This window comes from Rhinopithecus roxellana, chromosome 15, assembly GCF_007565055.1.
Source record: "Rhinopithecus roxellana isolate Shanxi Qingling chromosome 15, ASM756505v1, whole genome shotgun sequence".
Taxonomy (NCBI): Eukaryota; Metazoa; Chordata; class Mammalia; order Primates; family Cercopithecidae; genus Rhinopithecus; species Rhinopithecus roxellana.
The window spans coordinates 88,609,256-88,632,048 of NC_044563.1; the positions used below are offsets into that span (position 1 = coordinate 88,609,256).

Consider the following 22,793-nt stretch of genomic DNA (forward strand, 5'->3'; position numbering starts at 1 on the left):
AGGAATCTAGTTGAAAACACAAGATATACACATTTGAAAAGTCAAGTCAGGGCCAGGCACGGTGGCTTACATCTGTACTCCCAGCATTTTGGGAGGCCGAGGCGGGCAGACCACTTGAGGTCAGGAGTTGGCCACCAGCCTGGCCAACAGGGTGAAACCCCATCTCTACTAAAAATACAAAAATTAGCTGGGTGTGGTGGCATGTGCCTGTAGTCCCAGCTACTCAGGAGGCTGAGGCAGGAGAATTGCTTGAACCCGGGAGGCGGAGGCTGCAGTGAGCCAAGATCATGCCACTGCACTCCAGCCTGGGCAACTGAGCAAGACTTTGTCTCAAAAAAAAAAAGTGTCAAGTCAGGATGTCAATGAGAACACTGAATCCATGCCTTCTACTTTCTAGAAGAGGAGACTGAACCCTAGAGAAGTCAAGTTACTTCCCAAGATCACCCAGCAAGTTAGAGACAGAGCTGGAACCAAAATTCAGACCTGCTGACTACCTGGCTGGGGCTTTCTACGCCTATACATAGGCAGAGAAATTCACAGGAAGGAAGGATTACTAACAACAGCAGCAGCTAACATTTATAGAGAGCATATCTGTGTCTAGAACTAAGTCGAGTGCCTTACGTAAATTAACTCATTGAAACCTTACAGTTTTACTTTTCCCAGCTAGTTTTTGTATTTTCAGTAGAGACAGCGTTTTACCATATTGGCCAGGCTGGTCTCGAACACCAACCTCAAGTGATCCACCCACCCCGGCCTCCCAAAGTGTCGGGATTACAGATGTGAGCCACTGTGCCCAACCAGCAGCTATGTCTAAAAGAAGAATCTGGTTTGTTCCCAGCATAGTAACATCAACCTGATTGACAGACACCAGCCCACTGTCTTCAAAATGCTGCTCTAAGTTGATAATAATATACTGGAAAGCACTGAACATTTACTATGCGCCAGGCACTGGCCTATTTACATGTATCATTTCATTTAATCCTTACCACAACTCTATCAAGTACTATTACATCCATTGTACAGATGCCTCAAAGAAGGCTGGTGCACACAGAGATTAAATAACCTGCCCAAGGTCACACAGCAAGGTCAGGTTCTAAAGCTAGGCCTCTAAGACCCCCGAGCTATAGCTTTTAATCACTGCACTGCACTGCACTGTATGTCAGATACTCACATTAAATGCAAATGATTCCATCAGAATTGCTCTAAGGCAGCACCATGCACTCACTCAGTACCTAAGAGTCACTGAGAGTTGAACAAACACACCACAGGCTAGTTCATTTGAAAACAATCTATAAAACTCAGTTGTCAGAACTCCATAAGGTAGCCTGTGTTCCAAGTCACAAGCACACCAAAAATCAGTTCCTCAAACAAAACTAGAGTTTTAAAAATAGCTGACTTGATCGTTTCTTTCCAACTTTCCCATTTCCCCTTTCCTATGACTCCCTCCCACATACCCCATCCTTTGACACTGTCAGAGAAGCTTCAACACAGGCCTAGAACCCTCACCCTCCTATTTCCAGTCCTTCAGTTGGCTCTCTTCCTTCATTTGAATAGTGCTTGAAATCAGTCTCTTGGATCCTGCTCCTTTTTCCCAGCCTAAGAGCATGAGATGGTCATTAACCTGACCATCAAAACTCAGAACTGCAGCAGGTCTGTGCTGCTTCTCTCTTAATCACACTGAGAGTTCCGGAGAGAGGGGAAGAAATAACTACAACACTACATCTATTATAATATGACATAGACAGGAGTAAGGTCCATACTTGATACTCCTGCTTTCCTTCCCAGATCTTGGCCCAGACACTCTGTATTCACTGACTAAATGGGTGAACAGACCAACACTGCATAGACGGGCGCCAGAGATGCCTCTGAGCCAAGAGCAAAACACAGAGGTGTTAACCCCAATGCTAGCCACCCCTACCCCCTCCAGTGCTTCTGAGGGCCTGCACAACACTGTCCCCCTGAGTGCCCCGAGGGCAGTCTGGCCTTCTGCTAAATTGTGTAGGCCTCCGAGGTCAGCCCTTCTCTCGATCACCATCTGCTGCTCCTGAGAACTGCCTCCGCCCAGGGCCCCTTGCCTCACTCCTGCTTCCTTCCAGTAGTCTTCCTCCTGCCTCAGATCTTGTCTCCTGTAACCCTCAGTTTATCTCATTTTTTCCCAGTTCCAAATAATCCTCTATCCACTATGCGATTTCCTACAGTCCATCTCCAGCTCACACACAACCCCTTTGGTGATGACAGGTCACACAGAGGAATAGTCTGGAGCTCTGAGAAACTGTGGTGGTTTCGCGACAAGCCTGTAGGAATAGGTTCTGCTTTGGTTAAGAAGGCTTCATACGCTAACAGCATATAATTCACTCTTTTATAAGGACAGTGAAATCTAACATTCAGGCAGTTTTAGATGAGAAGAGTATACTGATAGTTTCAACAGCCTCCCCAACAACAGTACATTCATTACATCAGAGCCAAAAAAAATAACAGAAGTGGTCTTTAGAGAAATTCTTCAATAAGGTAGTCTAGACTCATTTAACACCCTCTTCTCCCTTCAGAAGACATACACACACACACACACACACACACACACACACACACACACACACACACACACAAGACCTTTCTGGGGCCTATGGCTAGAAACAGAGACCTCAGGTTTTTTCTATCAGCACAATATTATGTGGCATGTTCCCCTAAGACAGATGCACCCAGTAGTTCCCCCGACCCACCTACTGAGACAGATACACACAGCACCTCCCCTCCAGGATGAAACGAATGCCCAGCCTCCCCAGCTCCCGCCTGCCAGGAGAAGGCTCACACTAATGCAAGTTTTCCCACAGGCTTTAAAGACAAATCTCTGCAGACTACGCCAGATGGTCTTTTTTTTTTTTTTCGTTTCATGCCCTCATGGCCCCTTCTCCACTTTCCACGGTCCCTCCAACTCAAAGAACTCAATTATCTGCCTGCAGATTTTCCCTTCCCCTCCTCACAGCCTGCCCTAAACACACCCGCCTCCCAACCCAAGCAGAGGCACAGAAGGAAGGCCAAGCCAGAGCTCGGAAGGGCTGCTGCCAGGCCTCCCCCAGCCTCAACTATGTGTTCCCTGGGCTTGGCTGCCTTAGACCACTCTCTTAGGCCCAACAGTGGAAATGGGGACACTTCCAGGGCAATGACAGTTAACAGCTAAGAGGAGTGACAGGAAGGAAGACATATTCTTCAATCCTTCAGTCTCACCTGCCCCACAGGGAGGTGCTTCAGCAGGTCCAGGCCTCAGACCCTCCCACCTCCCTGAGGTGCTAGGTGGACCTCCTGTAAAGCAGTTCCTAGAATCAGATGCGGCAGGGAGTGGGGCCCAGCCTCTCTTGGGTCTAGGCTACCAGTGGGGCCATGATACTTGGATTGCCCTCCTGAATCTGTACCCCCGCCCTTCATTCCAGGGAAAGAGGCTGAACCAGCAGAACCAAGGGTGCCCTTGGCCTGTTCTCCAGTGTATTTCAAAGTTTCGTCTTCCCTGGGTGACTGATATCTAATTTTAGAGAGAGGGAGCCCAAGGGGAGAAGGTACAGGAAGGGGAGTAGAAGAAGGAGGAAAGAGGGAGTGAGAACAGGAATGTTAATTTTTAATCCTTAAGGAACATAGATCCAATTTGTGACTCAGCTCGGGAAGCCGGACTGCTGGGAGTGGGGAACAGCTGTAGCCCCAATCTAAGCTGTGGGCAGCTTCTCCTTCGGGCCTTAGAGGCTGTTGTGACATGACTCACCTAGAAGGGGAGCTGCTTGCTTTGTTTCGTTTTTGTTTTTTGGTTTTTTTTAATCTGCCTACTATGCATCTGCTCAAGGGCTTCTTCCCAGACACCACTCTGGGACATGGCTGGCAGGTTTTCTCTACCTTACAGTAAAGCTGGGGCTGTGGGTGAGGCACTCTAGTATGCCATACGACCTATCGACTCACTGAGGACAGACCTGGGACTCTCCTTGCCTGGAGTCTCCCTTCCCCTGCTCTTCCATTCCTTGGCACAGTCCCACGGCATATCAAGAATCTCTCCCCTTGGAATTCCCACTTCCTTGTTTCTTTTCTTTCCCCAAAAGCTGTAGCCTTACGAGTTCCTGAAAGACCTGCCCAGCTCCCAAGAAGTCTTTCAGAGCAATAACACTTTCTCCCAGTTAGAACCCTGCCTTCTAAACCCAGAATGGAAGAGAAAGACCTCTTTGCCCACTGCTGAGTCTCCCCAGCAGGACCCAGCAGTATAAGGGAACCAGGCCTGGCATTCATAGCCCCTCTTCCAGCTGCTAAAGTGTATGGTGCCACAAATACAGGCGGCTATGGGACACAGGAAAAGCGACAGGTCTTTTGGAATACCTCTCCTCTGTACTATATATAAACACATGAGTCAGGTGACCAAGGAAAGCTTCCTCTCCGCAGGATCGTCTATGAGGCTCCAGGTCTACGGTGAACGTCACTCTTATGAAATGACCCAACCCAAGGAAAGCAACATTTGTTTCCTTAAACATCCTGAAGAAGTCTTTTCAGATTTTTCTCATGTTTACTTATAAACGCAGAAAGGAAGAAGGCACTTTATAAAATGAGAGAACCAGAACCGAGAGGCAAAGTGACTTTCCAGAGAGAGTTGGGTCATTCCTCAAGCTTCAATTCACAACATGTTACATTAGATAGGATGTGACTTGTTTCTAACTACTTTCACGGAAGTTATCCCACTGGCTTCTTCCAACAGTCCTGTGAAGTTGTTCTTATCATTACCTCCATCTCACAGGTAAGAATCTGAAGCTCCTATTAGTTAAGATACTTGCCCGTGGCCACCCTGTGGGAACAGAATCTAGCCATCGACTCAAGTCTAGCAACCCAAATCCATTCATCTTTCTGCTGTACCAAAAGAAAGAGCACCAACTCCTGAAACTGGGTCTCTGCTAGCTCTCTTCACACATGTGGGGATGGTAAAATTGAAGAGCTCCAACTACACACACGAGTAGAAAAGAAGGCTGAGGTTCTGGATTTATACTGCCAACTGAAGGGCCCACTGGCTCAGTATTATGTCACATCCCTCCAGCAAAATGTAGGTTTCAACTAAGCAGAGGATCCCTGGAGTGTAGCAAAAGGAGGAATAACTTCAGAAGTGGCCCATCTGAGGTCCAGGGCCATGGAGTTCACCCTCGTGGACCCTTAGGCCACAACCATGATGCATACGTGTACACATTTAGGGAGCCAGAACTGGGGATATGGCCAGTGCTTGCATTGGCAAGCTGACCCGAAGTTAATCAGAATGCCCCTTCATTGTTTGCCAGAATACAAAAGACATTCTGTTCAGAAAGTTCAAGAAGAAAAACTGAAGAGCCAGGACAGCAGCTGTTCCCTCATCCCACAGAGAAACCAAAGGCATTTGCAAAGTTCCCTGAGGCCAAGAAGTGAATTTAAGACATAACATGGCTCAAGTGGAAGCACATTCCCTGATGGGTCTCCCTTGCAGGGAGTGTTTGCTGCGTTTATCCTCCTAACTATATTACTGACAACCCCACTACCCTACCACCTAGAAAACTGCCTTTCTGAGAAGGTCTCCTTTCCTAGGCCACATTGAGCTCACCACGTACCACTCCTCTAGGTCAGAACAAGTTTTACCAAAACTTAGGACAATCAGTGTAGGAGTGCACAGCGTGGACACTGCGTGCCCTGAGATTTGGTCAAAATGTAACCAAAGGAATCCACCCAGCACAACTACAGTGCCTCATGTCCCCCAGCTCTTAGCAGCTGCCGCTGAGAGCTCACCCTGGGACATCTGTATGAGAAATCTGTTTGCAGGCCCCCCAACCCCAAGCCAGCCCCCTCCCCCACCTCCTAGGAAAGTCTGTGATCGACCTTTTAATGTGGGAGGACAGCTTGATTTTTACCAAGCTGCCTGGAAGAGAGAGTGCAAAACCCCAGCTCAAGCATCCCTGTGACAGCGCCTCTGTCCTAATAAATGCTCTAGAGGGAACTTGGAACTCACCGCAGGCTCCTCGCTGAGCTTAATTAGCTTTTTTTTTTTTTTCCCATTACAGGTCAGACATAGCAGCACCAAGAGACAAAACAGACAGTGTTCACTAGGACAAACAAGTGGCTCAAAAGGCACTGGCCTTTCCCCGTAAGAACTACAAACACCACGGGAGTGATGTTAACTCAGTTTCTTCCATATAAAAGATTCTTCCTGTAAAAATATCCTGTCCCTTTGTGCTAAATAAAAGTAAAATGATGCTTTTTAGAGTGAAGTCTAAACACCTCAGATTCAGCAAGAGTGAGATCAGCTAGATTTGCAAAGTCAAGAAAATTGGCTGTTTCCCTCCTCCTTAAGCTAATAGAATCCAACTGTTGGAGCATGACATCATTCCTGAGCCCCAAACCCCGAGCAGGGACTACAGACACTCGCCTGCCTCCCAGAAAACAGCCAGAGAGAAGGGCCAGGAAAGGAGGCCAAACGATCCCAGCCCGGAGCTGCCCTTACCTGAAAGTCTCGCTGCTTTCCTGCCCACTCCATTCTCACACCACAGCCGGCTAGGGAGCCCACGGCCCCCAAATCCACTGGCTTAAGCTCCGATACCTGCTGCGAGCTTCCCACAGCTCCTTCCTCTGACCTTTCGTGGCGCTCCTCGCAGCCAAGTGAGCAGAGCACTGCTAGCCGGCCAGGCCAGTTGTCATGGAGACCCTGTCCTCGCTAGGCGGGTGCGCGCACAGCAGCGCGCTCTTGGCCTAGCGCGTGCACAAGGGCCCTCTCTTTCTCTCTCTCTCCTCTCTCTCCTCTCTCTCTCTCTCTCTCTCTGCTCTCTCCTCTCTCTCTCTCCCTCCCCCCCCCCTCTCTCTCAGTTCTGGGAGGCTTCCATGAAACAGCACTGTCTTTTGATCAGCTCGGTTTTTGCACGCATTCCACTCCTCCTACCTCCCTTCCAGTCCAACAGAGGCTCTGAACTGCTCCTGGGAACTTGCTTGAACAGCTCAGAGGGGAGAAAGGAGAAGACAGTGAGTGGACTTGTTTTCTTCCCCTCCAGTGTCTCATTTTTTATAACTTGGAAGAATCCCTGCCAAGGGGGGAGAGAGCTAGCTGAAACGCTTGGAGGGGAAGCCAGCCCTTCCTCTGGGTCCTGGAGCTCGGGTAGGAGGGACCCTGATGCGCTGCCTTGACTTGTTTGTGCACTTGGGATTTTTCCGGGCACAACTGGGGCGGAAATGCACTCATATCCCAGGAGCTCGCCTGGACTGGTCTCTCTGCTTACCTTGCTGCCTGTCCAGGTTGTGGAGATGGCTTTAACCAGTGCAGGGACTCATGGTACTAGTGGTGGCGCCTAAGCAGTCTCTCATCTTCCTGAAATGGAGAGCAAAGACACTCGGTCAGGACCAGGAAGAATCCTGGGCAAGTCGAGAGTCACAACCCAGACGACAAACCTGATACAAATACAGCCTTGTCTCTCTGCCCTGCTCAGGGTCTGCAGCTAAGGCGCAGGCTTCATGGGAGCTGCTGTCAGTCAGTAATAATAATGCTCCTGTCAGAAAATAAGCACAGTCCCTGGGACAGGGCAGACCCCCTAAGTTTAGTCCCATCCCCATCCCCATCCTGTCCCTTCCTCTCCCCTCTCCCCAGCATACATTTCTGCTTTGTAACATTCTTTTTACATGTATCATTTTGTTTGATCCTCATAACCTTTTGAAATACACTGCACAGATATTTTTATGACCATTTTTTCAAGTTTATTTATTATTCTTTTTAAATTTATTTTAGAGACAGGATCTTGCTCCGTTGCCCAAGCTGGAGTGCAGTGGTGCAATCATAGCTCACTACATCATCAAACTCCTGGGCTCATGTGACCCTCCTGCCTCAGCCTCTGAAGTAGCTGGGACTACAGGCATGCACCACCATGCCTGGCTACTTTTTTAATTTTTATTTTTATAGAGACAGGGTCTCACTATGTTGCCCAGGCTGGTTGTGAACTCCTGGCTTCATGCAATCCTCCTGCCTCAGCCTCCCAAAGTGCCAAGATTACAGGCGTAAGCCAGCATACTGGCCTTATGGCCATTTGATAGATGGAAAAACTGAGACTCAGAGAGATTAAACATTTGATCTGCCCTTATACAGTTAGGCAGTCAAAGAACTAAGAGAAGAAATCAGCCAAGTTCCCCTAGTCCAGCACACTTTCCACTAAAGTATATTGCCACCTGATTTCAAAAACTGTCAACTTTTTGATAACCAGTTATGAGATAACACTGGGATCCCAAGGGAAGGTGGAGCATCCTTGTTAAGTTGTGGTGAGATACGCTGACTACCATCCTTTCAGCCTAAAGACCTTAAGACAGCATCTCTGAGATATAAAATGTCCTGATGCACCAGCCCTACCCTACAGCTATGTATGACCTTACACTTTTCTAAACTCTCAAAATCTTGGCTCATCTGTTTGACATGACAAGTCTGAAAGTTAGGGCTGGCATTATTATACTAATTTAACAGATTTTTTAAAACAATTCTACAAGTAAAATTACTTGCCCCAGGTCACGGAACCAGGAAATAAAACCTAGAAACAATCCCCAAGCCTTTCAAGTCTCTTGAGTACATTAAGCACAGTGGTTGCAACAGCACCAGGGGTCAGAAGACCTTGGCAGTGCTTGACTCCACCAGTAACGGGCCACGTGCCACTGGGCAAGTCATGTGACTTCCCCCTTTCCACCTGCAGAGTCTACTGACAGGGCTGGGGCTGAGCATCGGAAGAGATGCTGTCTGTGAAAGCACTCTCGGGTCAGGCACTGAACTAAGAAGTTCGCTCCTCTCAGCAACTCCTCACCAAAAACCAACAAAAAACACTGGGACAGTTAATACCCTCCCCAGGATGAGGACACTGAGGCTTAAGAAGGATATTTTCCAATGTTGCTCCCAAAAATAGTGCTAAAGGTCCTGATGTTATTTATTTATTTATTGGCATGAGGTCTTACTATGTTGCCCAGGCTGGTCTTGAACTCCTGAGCTCAAGCAATCCTCCCACCTCGGCCTCCTGAGTAGCTGGGAATATAGGTGTGTACCACCACACCCAGCCTGATAGAATCTGTGATGCATCCTATGCAGAATCTCGTGTTGTTGGTTTTTTTAATTAATTTCCAGCATATCGCAACATTCTCAAAACAAGATTCTAATTGACTTGAGTTTAAAAGGTAAATATATACCAGAAGTTAAGGTAGGAGAAGTGCTATAAAATCCAACAGGAAATGACAGAATGGCACAAATCCTAAATGGGGGGCACTACTGCTTTAGTGAAGCAATCAGAGCTTCAAAGGGAGTGAACTTAATTACCCACTAAAATCCCCAACCTCACGCAAGCCCCAGCTGAAGAATCCCAAGTCTACAAAGAAAGACAAGATAGAAGGGCAAACGCAGTATCATCAGATCACTAAAATTCCGCCTCTTCCTCGTCCAAAAGGCATCCCTCTGCTCTCCTCCTAATGCTCAAAATGCACATTCCACTTGCCCAGTCTCCATCCTGAGAAAGAAGAGGTGATTCCACCCCTTTCTACAATAAGATAATATTAATAATACAGTAGTAACACCAATTAACACTTATTGAGCACCTACCATATGCTAGGCATTCTTTTAAGCAGTATGAGGGACAAGGGGTCAGGACTGAGTACTAGAGCTGATACAAGTCAGTTCCTGGAGGAATCCAAACTTAAAAAGCCCTCCAAACCAGACCCAGAATGCGGGCCATGCTCCCCCTAGTGGCATGCTGGAGTTATGGAGGCTCCTTAGGGCCTTGTCCTGGGGGAAGGGACAAAGGAAGGGCCCGGTTAGTGAGAGAACTGGAATGACTGCTTGGGTGATGCTACTGTGTACATACTCCTGGAACTGGGCAGAGCCAGGGACAGTTGAATCCCGCCACTGCCTCTGCAAGACTGGATTTAGACCAATCCTACCTGACCTTTCTGAAGGATAAGGATCTGACAACCTTATATAAGCTCTCTGCTGTCTGCTGAGAGGCCTGCAAGCATACATGTGCCAGAAACCTTGGAGACATCCTCGACTCTCCCTTTTTCTTTTTCCCCACATCCAATGCATTTCCCAACTGCAAACAATTCTACTTCCAAAATACATCTTTTATCGGTCCACTTTTCTTCACCTCTGATGCTACGCATCTCTCACCTGAATTATTGCAAAAACCTCCTAATTGCCCCAGCTTCCACTCTCCCCTCACAAAGCCATTAGAGCTGTCTGAATCACCTTTTTTTACACCAGATCAGGTCATTTCCTGCTTAACACACTTCATTGACTTCCCACTACACTTAGGATAAAATCTAACTTCTTACCAGGACCTACAAGGCCCAGCGTGATTCTCCTCCTGCCTTCTTTCAGCACATTTCCTGCCCTTGCCTGACTGCGCATCAGCCACATACAACTGCTTTTAGTTCCCCCGAAGTGTCGTATTTTTTCCAGGTTGTTTCCCGTTGCCGGGACACTCCCCTCCCAAGCAGTCTTTGCCTGGATAGTTCTTACTCACCTTGCCTCACCTTGACTCTCCTGTCTCTTGACTTTCACAATCCTCCAGTCTAAATGAGGTTCCCACACTTATCCTTCAGAGCACTCACCATGCTGTGTAATTATGCATTCGTACAGTTATCTGCTTAATCTCAGTCTTCCCTCATGAGTTCCTTAGGATACGAACCTTGACTATTTTGCTAACCACCAATATTCCCTGCACTTAAGTGCAGGGCCCAGCTCACAGCTGGCACTCAATAAATATCTGCTGAATAAAATGCATAAAACCCCATTTCTTCCTGTCCAACAGGAAGAAGAAACTTAGAGCAGCTATTTCATGTCACTTATTGCCTCTTTTCATAGACTCACAAACTATAATTACATTTCTTTTCCTCATGTGCCTTGCCTGTGGGCACAATCAAAAATTCCTGTAAAGTCTCTTTGTGGTTTGTTTCCCAGAACTTTCCTGGTCACTCTCCTGCGGCTGCCCTCCAGGGTTTTATAGCTGCTTCCATTACTAGTGCCCACTCACAGGCCTCCACCACCACCGGGTCATTGCCAGAGCACTGTGTAGGAATGGCCCAGCTCCCACGATGACAAGGTTCTCTCAGGCCAGCAGCTCCAAGGACAAAACGCCTCCTCTCCCCCTCATGGTGCAGGCCACTATGCTTGTAAAAAAAATACATTTTTACTTAAAAAAAAAAAAAAAAGTCTTACATTTTATAATTTGGAGATGGGTGTAAAAAGTTCAGAAAAAAGGGGTTCTGTTACTAAAAAGAATTTCGAACACTATGGTCTGGAGGAAAAATCTAAACAACACCAACAGCAGTGTGAGTGTGAATACGTCCAGCGTTCCCTCTTCTGGCCTATGCTCCCACCCAAATCTGAAATCCTCTGGTTTGATCTCTTGCCCACACCTCTCCTGCTACCAACCACCCCATTACAGGGACAACCACAGTACACTGCCTGGTTCTTTGAACACTGCCTGCATTTTCCTCTCCCTCCCTCTATGGCTCATGCTGTTACCTTTATCTGAACACCTCTCCTTTCCCCACTAGCAAAATCTTACTGCCTTCAAGGTCCAACTCAGTTATCACCTCCTCTGTAAAATATTTTTCAATCTTCTGACAGAATCTGTTTGTCTCTTCTGCAAATCAACAGCAGTTTAAAGATGCCTTTATTATAGCGTTGATATCACTTTATCACTGTTACTTGCACACCTGTCTCCCCCACAGACCTGAGCTCCTCGAGGTATATCCATTTTAGTCTTTTTTTTTTTTTTTTTTTTTTGAGATGGAGTCTCGCTCTGTCGCCCAGGCTGGAGTGTACTGGCACGATCTCGGCTCACTGCAAACTCTACCTCCTGTTTTCATGCCATTCTCCTGCCTCAGCCACCCGAGTAGCTGGGACTACAGGCGCCCGCAACCACGCCCGGCTAATACTAATTTTTTATATTTTTAGTAGAGATGGGGTTTCACCTTGTTAGCCAGGATGGTCTCGATCTCCTGACCTCGTGATCCGCCTCGGCCTCCCAAAGTGCTGGGATTACAGGCGTGAGCCACCGCGCCCGGCCCCACTTTAGTATTTCATTCAATGTGTGCAATGAGTGTGTGTGAGATAAATGAATCATTGAAAAGATTCTCCAAACAAACAACAGAAACAGCTATTTCCTCTCTAAGGTGAGGAAATTTGAATGGATGGCCCTACATTGCACAAGAAAATACATATATGTAAATGATGATCGGATTCCAGATTAGGTCACTAGAGGGGTTTATAGTACTTTCTTGTCTCTTTAAAGACAACTGAAATTCTGAACTTGAAAACATAGGAACAGAGTAAGTCTTTTAAAGTCACTCCTTACTTTGGGATCAAAGGAACTCAAGTAAAATGGGCTGTTGTTTCAATATTATTGGTTGGATCTTAAAATGCCTAAGAGATGTCTAATTTCAAATGCCTCTAGGAAGCCTAGTTCCTAATGCCCACCAGACTGGGGTCCAGTGGTATTCCCACTGAAAACATCCAGTTCTACCAAATTAATGGGTGATCAGGTCAAGTACAGTGGCTCACACCTGTAATCCCAGCACTTTGGGAGGCTGGGGCAGGAGAACTGCTTGAGCCCAGGAGTTCAAGACCAGCCTGGGCAACATAAGGAAACCCCATCTCTACAAATAATTTTTTAAAATTGGCTGGGCATAGTGGCACATGCCTGTGGTCTCAGTTACTCAGGAGGCTGAAGTGGGAGGATCGCTTGAGCCTGGGAGGTTAAGGTTGCAGTGAGATATGATCACATCACTGCACTCCAGCCTGGGTGACAGAGCAAAACTGTGTCTCAAAAAAAAAAAAGGGGGGGGGGATCAAACATGCTCCCCTCCACCAATCCTCCTACACTGGGTTCTAGCTGCCATTTATGGAAGAGCCCTTAAGAGTTTTACAATTTTCCTCTTCTGCCTGTGAATGGCAATGTGCTAAGGAGGGAAGCTTTTAAAATTCAGTAGTAGACAACTAGCAGGCTGGAGCCCAGTCCTGGCTTCCAGCTTTCTGGAATGGTAAAATCCTGGGCAAGTCCCTGTCTCCCTTAGGGCCTTTGCTTTTTCCTCCACATGAGAGGGCTGGACTAGCTGTTCAAGCATCCTTCGGCTTGACTGTCCTACTGCATCGTTCTATTGCAGTCACCCAGACCTACTGCTTTCTGAGTAAGTCCAAAGCAGCAGAAACACTTCTTGCTTTCAGGGGCTACAGTCTCTATCCAACTCTCAGCAGAACCCCGGGCTTGGGGCTTTGAGGTCAGACAGAGGACCATCACCAGTGAAAAGTAGCCTTTTTTGGAAGCAAAAAATGGGAGATTCAGGCTTCCTGCCTAAGGAGGGCTGGACAGAGAAGAAAGGTACTAAATTACAGGATGGGGAAATTAGGATATGGCCTGGGAAGTACTTGGAAGAGAACTGAGGCTCCTGCTGAGGTCCTTGCTCAGACTCACCCCTACCCCTAAGTCTGAGACAAAGTTGCCTTTACAAAGCAGATATTGAACAGCTGACAATACCTAAGTTCTCTTGGAAGACAATCTGTCTACTGCAAATCAAGCAGTCTCTACCTGGGTGCTATGAGGGCCTTCAGATCAACAAAACAAATCTCCCTCCAGATGGCAATCCTAGGCCCCCTCCACCTGGAAGTCACATCTGGCAGGACCTCCACAGTGTTGGCCACTGCCACACAAATTTTGCTTGCACAGACTTCCTAGGAAGGTAGAGAAATACCCATTCTGTGCTCAAGTCCTAGTGTTTTATGATAGGAAGTTTTCCCAGGTCCTTACTCCTGACCTAATTCTCCCTGCCTCTCCTACCACCACCACCCAACCCCTGACAACCTTAAGACTCTGAACCCCAGAAGTGTGGAATTCAGCCTATAATTCGCCTAGACCCCACAGCCCTGCGGTGAAGCAGTTACCACACACCTTCACGCTGGGTTGTGCCCCCTCTCCTTTAGTCTGCCAACCATCCAGCCCTAGTTCACCTCTGCTCAGCTCACAATCCTCCGTATAAAGCTTGACGTCCAGGTACTCACGACACAGGTACTCATGGCTTGCTCCAGTTTCTTGGAGTCTCTGTGATAACGTTCATATATGAGCCAATTATCTGAAATCTCTCAAATCCACAGGCCCCTGACTGCTGTTCCTCATTAAGCCAGAGCATTTTAACACTGGGCCACATAAACACAGGCTTGGGGCCAGGAAAGAGTGGACCAAGGAAGCAATACCCTAGACCCCTACGAAAGCACCATTTTACCCTTCTAGAATAGGCTTTCTGGTCGGGTGTGGTGGCTCACGCCTATAATCCCAGCACTTTGGGAGGCCAAGGCGGGCGGATCACTTGAGGTCAGGAGTTTGAAACTAGCCTGGGCAACACGGCAAAACTCGTCTCTACTAAAAATACACAAACTAGCCAGGCATGGTGGCAGGCACCTGTAATCCCAGCTACTCAGGAGGCTAAGGTGGGAGAATCACTTGAACCCAGAAGGCGGAGGTTGCAGTGAGCCGAGATCACACCACTGTACTCACACCAGTGGGCAACAGAGCAAGACTCTGTCTCGAATAATAGTAATAGGCTTTCCAAGCTTAGCTGGCTCATAACTCTGAGTTCAACAATGACCTTAACGTATCATGATTAAAAGCTTCAGGACTGGGGAGGCAAGGTGCAAAGTGGAGGGAAAGGGAAGAGATAGGGGATTAAGAGGAATATGGACTCAAGCTGCTTTTCTATGATCTACACAGGAAAATACCTTGAGCCTGGGAAAGAAGTACTCCTCAGAGTAAGATCTGGGCAAGGCCATGGGAAGTGTGAGCCCAGACTGTGTCGACCTCCTCAATCCTAGCTCCCCTCATTCTCCCTGGCTAGATTGATTCTCTAGCCCTACCCCCAGTACTCCTCAGAACAGGCTGCCACTCCAGCGCCAACTACGCCCCACTGCCTTGTGTGACTGCACCAAGGCTCATTCAGCTTATTTCTCCTGCTAGCCATAATATTGTTGAGAGACAGAACTATGTCTTAACTCTGAATTCTAGCTTAGGGCTGTGTACCAAGTACAATTAATAAATTTTTAAATGAATGAACTAATAAAACCAACCAATTGATCCAACTAAAAAGGGTATTAACAATGTCACCACAGAACCTAGACCATTTGATGCTGAACACTTCACAGTAGTCCAGAGTTTCCAAGGTGGGGTGTGTATACAAGATGATTATAAGTGGTATACGGACAAACATTTTTAAAATTTTTAAAACTTTTATATTATCTTAATGTATAGAAGAACAAAGATAGCCAGCTACTAACCTCATTATTACCAATCTCATTATTAAATCAACACTAAAGAAGTTATGTTTTCTGTTTGCTTTTAGTATTGTTTTATAGCAGGTAGAAGTTTAAGGAGAGGCCAGGCTTGGTGGCTCAAGTCTGTAATCCCAACAATCTGAGAGGCCAAGACGGGAAGATTGCTTGAGCTCAGGAGTTTGAGACCAGCCTGGGCAACGTGGCAAAACCCCTACCTCTACAAAAAATAAAAAACTTAGCCAGGCGTGGTGGCACACACCTGTGGGCCTGGCTACTTTCGAGGCTGAGGTGGGAAGATCACTTGAGCCCAGCAGGAGGTCAAGGCTGCAATGAGCCATGATCAAGCCACTGCACTCCAGAGCCTGGGTGACAGAGTGAGACCCTGTCTCAAAAAAAAAAAAAAAAGAGTTTAAGGAAAAATGGGATATTTGTGTAACCTCAAAGTATCTCTCCCAGAATATTTATTAATTACAAAGGCAGAAATAGTTAACCTCATAGTGGAGAAATTGGCAGATATCACCTTAATCAAGTGATCAACGTTAACACTACATGCAATAAGACATATTGACACCATGTGCCCCAATACCATGCGCTGAGAAGGGCATTTCACCTCTGTGGTGCTCTTCCCAAATCCATGACCTTAATCTAATTATGAGAAAACATCAAGTAAACCCAACCTAAGGGATATTCTACAAAATACCTGATCAGTACTCCGCAAAAGGGCCTGGGTCATGAAAAACAAGGACAGACTGAGGAACTGTCACAGATTAGAGGAGACTAAGGAGACGCAGCAACTAAATGCAACATGGGATCCTGGATTCGATCCTGGAATAGAAAAAGGAGTTTCATAGGAAAAACTGGTGAAATCCCAACTAAGTCTATATCAATATCAATTTTAGTTTTGATCACTGTACTGTAGTTACACAAGATTAGGAGAATTTGTACTGCCATTGCAGCTTTTCTCTAAGTCTAAAATTATTTAAAAGTAAAAAGGTTTTAAAAAGCCAAATTTAAAGGTAAGTAAATAAAAGTACATATAGTACGTGGTTATAGGAGAAAATCATAAAGGTAGGTAAGACTGACTCAAGTTTGGGAAGTATTTACCCTACCCCCAAGAAAAGTTGCCTCCAGAATGAGAATCACTGCTGTTGAAGAGTATTTCGTAAAATAGGGAAATGTTCACTTTATATTACTTGAGGGTAAAATTAATAAATCATCCCTTTCTGTTAAAAAGATATATATCACATATATTACCCATAGAAAACAGTCTGTGTTAAAATTAAAATAACCTATGCTAAACAAAGCACAGATGACATTTATTAACTAGTAAATAGGATATGGCTTTTGGAAAGTAACTCATCAATTAAAATGCTCATAGACTTTGACTCAGTAGCCTCACTCAGGGAGAGTATCCTAAGAGAAAATTCCTAAGTATGCAGAATAAATGTCTGTTTCCAGCATTATTTATAATAATTTTAAAAATTAGAAACAACCTCCACATCAGTCATTCCTAGATTAGTATTTTTTTAAACTGCAACAACCCAATAAAGAATATTTTACATTGTAATCTAGCACATGTATATGTGAGAGGGTGTGTGTATCTGCGTGTGTGTAAAAAACTGAACCAAAAAGGTTTCTCGGAACAACACTATCTTTACTATATGTGATGCTCTCTGCTATTTTCAATCCTAATCTATGTTATTAGGAAATTAAGAAAACAAAGTATATATAGCCCCACTAAACTGACTTCCTGACCCAAAAATGGATTATGGTCCTTAGTCTGAAAAACTGCATAGATGGACTATTGTGCAGCCATTGTAAGAGATGACCATGGCTGGGTGCAGTGGCTCAACGTCTGTAATCCCAGCACTTTGGGAGGCCAGGTGGGTGGATCACTTGAGGTCAGGAGTTCGAGACCAGCCTGGCCAACATGGTGAAACCCCATCTCTACTAAAAATACAAAAATTAGCCAGGCATGATGGGGCATGCCTTAATTCCAGCTACTTGGGAGGCCGAGGCACGAGAATTGCCTGAAACCAGAAGGCAGACATTGCAATGAGCTGAGATCGTGTCACTGCATTCCAGCCTGGGCAACAGAGACTCAGCCTCAAAAAAAAAAAATTAACTAAATTAAATTTTAAAAATTTAAAAGAGACTACTACAAACCACAAACTGGTAGCAGCAATGGGTTCTAAGGAGAAAAAAAGGTGGAAGGAAAACTTGCTTTTCACTGTGTATCTTTTTGTACCTTTTGAATTTACAACACATGTTTTTTATTTAAAAATTAACTAGCTGGGCACAGTGGCTCACACCAGTAATCTCAGCACTTTGGGAGGCCAAGGTGGGAAGATCTCTTGAGACCAGGAGTTCAAGACCAGCCTGGGCAACATAGAGACCTCGTCTCTACTAAAAATAAAAAAATTTTAAAAAATTAGTACAAGCCTGTAGTCCCAGCTACACAGGAGGTTGAAGTGGGAGGATCACATAAGCCTAGGACATAGAGGCTGCAATGAGCAGTGATCATGCCACTGCACTCTAGCCCAGGAGACAGAGGGAGATCCTGTCTCAAAAAAAAACAAAAACAAAAACAAAAACTAACTTTAAATGGCAATTACAAAGACTTTATCAACATGGGAGACAATGCTAATTATGCATAATAAAGTTATAACTACACTGTAAAGACATATGCAAGTGAAAAAGAAATTTATACCAAGCAATAATCATGTTAGCAATTTTTTTCCTTTTTAGTAAATTCTACATATTCTATACTGTTGCTATTGTAGATTTTTTTGTTTTGTTTTGTTTTGTTTTTGAGACAAGGTCTGGCTCTATTGCCCAGGCTGGAGTACAGTGGCAAGATCTTGGATCACTGCAACCTCTGCCTCCCAGGCTGAAGCAATCCTCCCATTGCAGCCTCCTGAGTAGCTGGGACTACAAGTGTGCACCACCACACCCTGCTAATTTGTTTGTATTTTGTAGAGATGGGATTTTGCCATGTTGCCCAGGCTGGTCTCAAACTTGTGAACTATTTTCTACCATTCAACATACATTTATTTTCTTAAATCAATTATTGGTAAGGACACAGGAGATTTTAAAGTTAATGGTAGCGTTTTCTTTCTTAAGCTAGGTGGTGGGTCACTTAAACTATACATATAAAAATAGATATTCTACATATTTTAAATAATTTCTCAATTTTTTCCAACTTTATGAGTTATGATTAACAAAAGTTATATATACTAAAGATGTACAGCATGATAATTAGATATACTAATACACTGCGAAATGATTATCACAATCAAGTTTACACATTCATTACCATACACAGTTACCATTTTGTGTATGTGATGGGGAGAGGTGAGGATACTTAAGACTTACTCTCTTGGCAAATTTCAAGTAAACAATACAGTATGAACTATAGTCACTATGCTGTACATTAGATTCCCAGGATTTATTTATCTTAGAACTGAATGTTTAACAACATTTTTTTAAAGAAAAGATTTCAAAAGTGAACTCTTTCCTGCAACCTGCCTCCTTGACCTCAAACTCACAGAGCCACTCCAACAAGGTACTGAGATAGGATTTAAAACTGTCAGTCAACTGGATATTTTCTACCTACCTCTGTGATGAGAATCTAACGTGGACTGTACCATCCCCATGGCTTCTAAACTCTGCAGGTGGGCTAGTTTCGGCATTCCATTCACACTCAGGACTGTTCTTTTGTTTTTCCTCCTTTCCCCACCAAGCTATTGTTCATTCCCTTATATTTTTAATTACATGTAATCTCTTCTGAGCATATTCATATTTGAATTTCCAACAGGCTGTAATGCAGTACTTTCTTTGTACATAGCAAGTGCTCAAAAAATATTTCTTAATCAATATCATAGGCAAAACTCCAGAAAAGAATATATAAAAAGTGACAAGAACTCAGAGAAGGAAGCATTGATCCCTGGAGATTAAGTACAAATTGCATCAAGAAACATCATTACTTTTAGTTAATGAGGTTATTATATAATTATTGTAGAGAATAAAATAGATAATTCATGTACAACACTCTGCAATAGCTAGTAAGTGACCCATAAATAACAGACTGGGGACTTAAAAAGCAGTATCCATACATATTTACACAATATATATTTGTATATAATATATATATCATAAATTTAAATACACACATATGCACATACATATGGCAAAGAATGTCAGGGACATAATTTATCTGGACTTCAGAAAAATCTCTCGATCTTGTAAAAAAAAAAATCAGAGATACACTGGCAGCTGGATGGACTAGTAACTCGGGACAGCTCGGTCCAAACAGTGCTATGAAATGAATCAATATCAACCAGGGAGAGGAGCTCTGGAACTCCTAGAAGTTTAGGCACATCCCATCTGTTTTATCACATTTATTGATTTGAATATGTTGAGACATCTGGTATGGTTTGGCTGTGTCACCACCCAAACCTCATTTTGTAGTTCCCATAATCCCTAGGTGTCATGGGAGGGACCCAGTGGGAAGTGATTAGATCATGGGGGCCATTTCCCCCATCCTGTTCTCATGATAGTGAGTGAAGCTCATGAGATCTGATGGTTTTATAAGTGCCTGGCATTTCCCCTGCTTACTCTCATTCTCTCTCCTGCCACCCTGTGAAGAGGTGCCTTCCACCATGAGTAAGTTTCCTGAGGCCTCCGAGACATGTGGAACTGTGAGTCAATTAAATCTCTTTCTTTTATAAATTACCCAGCCTTGGGCAGTTCTTCATAGCAGCATGAGAATGGACTAATACACCATCCTTGCATCCCAGGAATAAATCCCACTTGATCATGGTACATGAACCCTTTTTTTTTTTCTTTTTTTTTTGACTTGAGGCCACTGTTCAAATTCATTCTTCTGCTTTTTTTTTTTTTTTTTTTGAGATGGAGTCTCGCTCTGTCGCCCAGGCTGGAGTGCAGTGGTGTGATCTCGGCTCACTGCAACCTCTGCCTCCCGGGTTCAAGCAGTTCTCCTGCTTCAGGCTCCCGAGTAGCTGAGACTATAGGCATGTGCCACCACGCCCGGCTAATTTTTTGTATTTTCAGTAAAGGCAGGGTTTCACCGTGTTAGCCAGGATGGTCTTGATCTCCTGACCTCGTTATCTGCCCACCTCGGCCTCCCAAAGTGCTAGGATTACAGGTGTGAGCCACCATGCCCGGCCTCTTTTTTAAAAAGTTTAACTTTTGGCCGGGGGCAGTGGCTGAAGCCTGTAATCCCAGCACTTTGGGAGGCCGAGACGGGCGGATCACGAGGTCAGGAGAGCGAGACCATTCTGGCTAATACGGTGAAACCCCGTCTCTACTAAAAAATACAAAAAAAAAAAAAAAAAATAGCCGGGCGACGAGGCGGGCGCCTGTAGTCCCAGCTACTCGGGAGGCTGAGGCAGGAGAATGGCGTAAAACCCGGGAGGCGGAGCTTGCAGTGAGCTGAGATCCGGCCACTGCACTCCAGCCTGGGCGGCAGAGCAAGACTCCGTCTCAAAAAAAAAAAAAAAAAATTAACTTTTAAGTTCAGGGGTGCATATGCAGGTTTCTTATACAGGTAAACTTGTGTCATGGAGGCTTGTTGTACAGATTATTTCATCATCCAGGTGTTAAGCCTAGTACTCATTAGTATTTTTCCTGATCCTCTCCCTCCTCCCACCCTTTACCCTCAAGTAGGCCTTGGTGCCTGTTCTTCCCCTCTATGTGTCCACATGTACTCAATGTTTAGCTCCCACTTATAAGTGAGAACAAGCGGTATTTGGTTTTCTGCTCCTGCATTAGTTTGCTAAGGATAGTGGCCTCCAGCTCCATCCATGTTTCTGCAAAGGACATGATTTCATTCTTTTTTTATGGCTGCATAGTATTCTATGGTGTATATGTACCACATTTTCTTTAACCAGTCTACTGTTATGGGCATTTAGGTTGATTCCATGTCTTTGCTATTGTGAATAGTGTTGGAATGAACATACATGTGCATGTATCTTTATAATCAAACAATTTTTTTTTTTTTTTTTGGAGACAGGGTCTTGCTTTGTCACCCAGGCTGGAGTGCAGTGGCACAATCTTGGCTCGCTGCAGCCACCACCTCTCGGATTCAAGCAATTCTCCTGCCTCAGCCTCCCAAGTAACTAGGACTACAGGCGCGCAGCTCCGCACACAGCTATTTTTTTAAATATATTTTTAGTAGAGACAGGGTTTCGCCATGTTGGCCAGGCTGGTCTTGAACTCCTGACCTCAAGTGATCTGCCTGCCTCGGCCTCCCGAAGTGCTGGAATTACAGGCATGAGCCACTGCACCTGGCATCTTATAATCAAATGATTTATATTCCTTTGGGTATATACCCAGTAATGGGATTGCTGGGTGGAATGGTATTTCTGTTTTTAGGTCTTTGAGGAATCGCAACTCTGTCTTCCACAATGGTTGAACTAATTTACACTCCCACCAACACTACATAAACATTCCTTTTTCTCCACAACCTTGCCAGCACCTGTAATTTTTTGTTTTTAATAACAGCCATTCTGACTGGTGTGAGATGGTATCACACTGTGGTTTTGATTTGCATTTCTCTAATGATCGGTGATGCTGAGCTTTTTTTCATATGCTTGTTGGCCACATGTACGTTTTCTTTTGAAAAGTGTCTGTTCATGTACTTTGCCCACTTTTTAAAAATGGGATTTTTTTTTTCCTTATAAATTTGTTTAAGTTACTTACAGATGCTGGATACTGGACCTTTGTCTTATTAGACTCAATGTGTGCTGTTGAATTCTATTTGCTAGTGTTCTGTTAAGGATTTTTGCATCTATATCCATCAGAGATGTTAGCCTGTAATATTCCTTTCTTTTCCCATTTGTTCTAGATCCCATTATAGTTACCCTTTTTATCATTGACTTGGATAAGACACAATTATCAAATATGTTTATGATAAATTAACTGGGAGGGATAATTAATATACTAGATCTCATCAGAGAGAAAAGCCTCCACAAACTGAAACCATAGGTTAAATACGGCAAGATAAAATTTTTAAAGGGTAAAATATGTAATTTTACGCTGAAGCTTAGAAAAATACTGTAAGACAACAAGATAAAGATGGTTATTAGTGAAAAAGACCTGAGGAAAAGTTCAATATGAGTCAACTGGTGAGCAAATGTGATTCTGAGTTTAGCTGACAAAACACAGGGCCCAGATCAAATGAGATTCATGTCCTACCGTGCTCCATTCTGGTTAGAACAAAAGTGTTTCCAGGGGACATATACTATATTTGCAGTCCCAGGGGTAAATGGAGTCGTGAATAACATTTCAGACAAATATATTGAAAGGAAAAATGGAAATCAAGTCTTTTGGAGCCCCTTAAACTGAGAAGTAAGATAACACATCTGATTTCATGAGGTTGTAGTAAGTTCTCCTGCAGAACAGGAAGATAGAAAACTACCACTTTCATCCTCATGGAGTCATCTCTGGGGAATAAAGAACACTC

The 22,793-nt window shown here is 44.7% G+C and overlaps 1 protein-coding gene across 3 annotated transcripts in view; it reads right to left on the reverse strand.

The window, feature by feature from the left end:
* DENND2B (DENN domain containing 2B) overlaps positions 1–22,793 on the reverse strand; it is a 178,719-nt gene that overhangs the window by 110,489 nt on the left and 45,437 nt on the right. For 2 of the 3 annotated variants that reach the window (XM_010384847.2, XM_030917212.1), the window contains exon 1: positions 6,482–6,796. The gene's annotated coding sequence lies outside the window, so the exon portion shown is untranslated. Of the gene's footprint in view, positions 1–6,481; positions 6,797–7,247; positions 7,337–22,793 lie in introns of those variants that run through there. The other variant, XM_010384848.2, reaches the window with a different exon arrangement.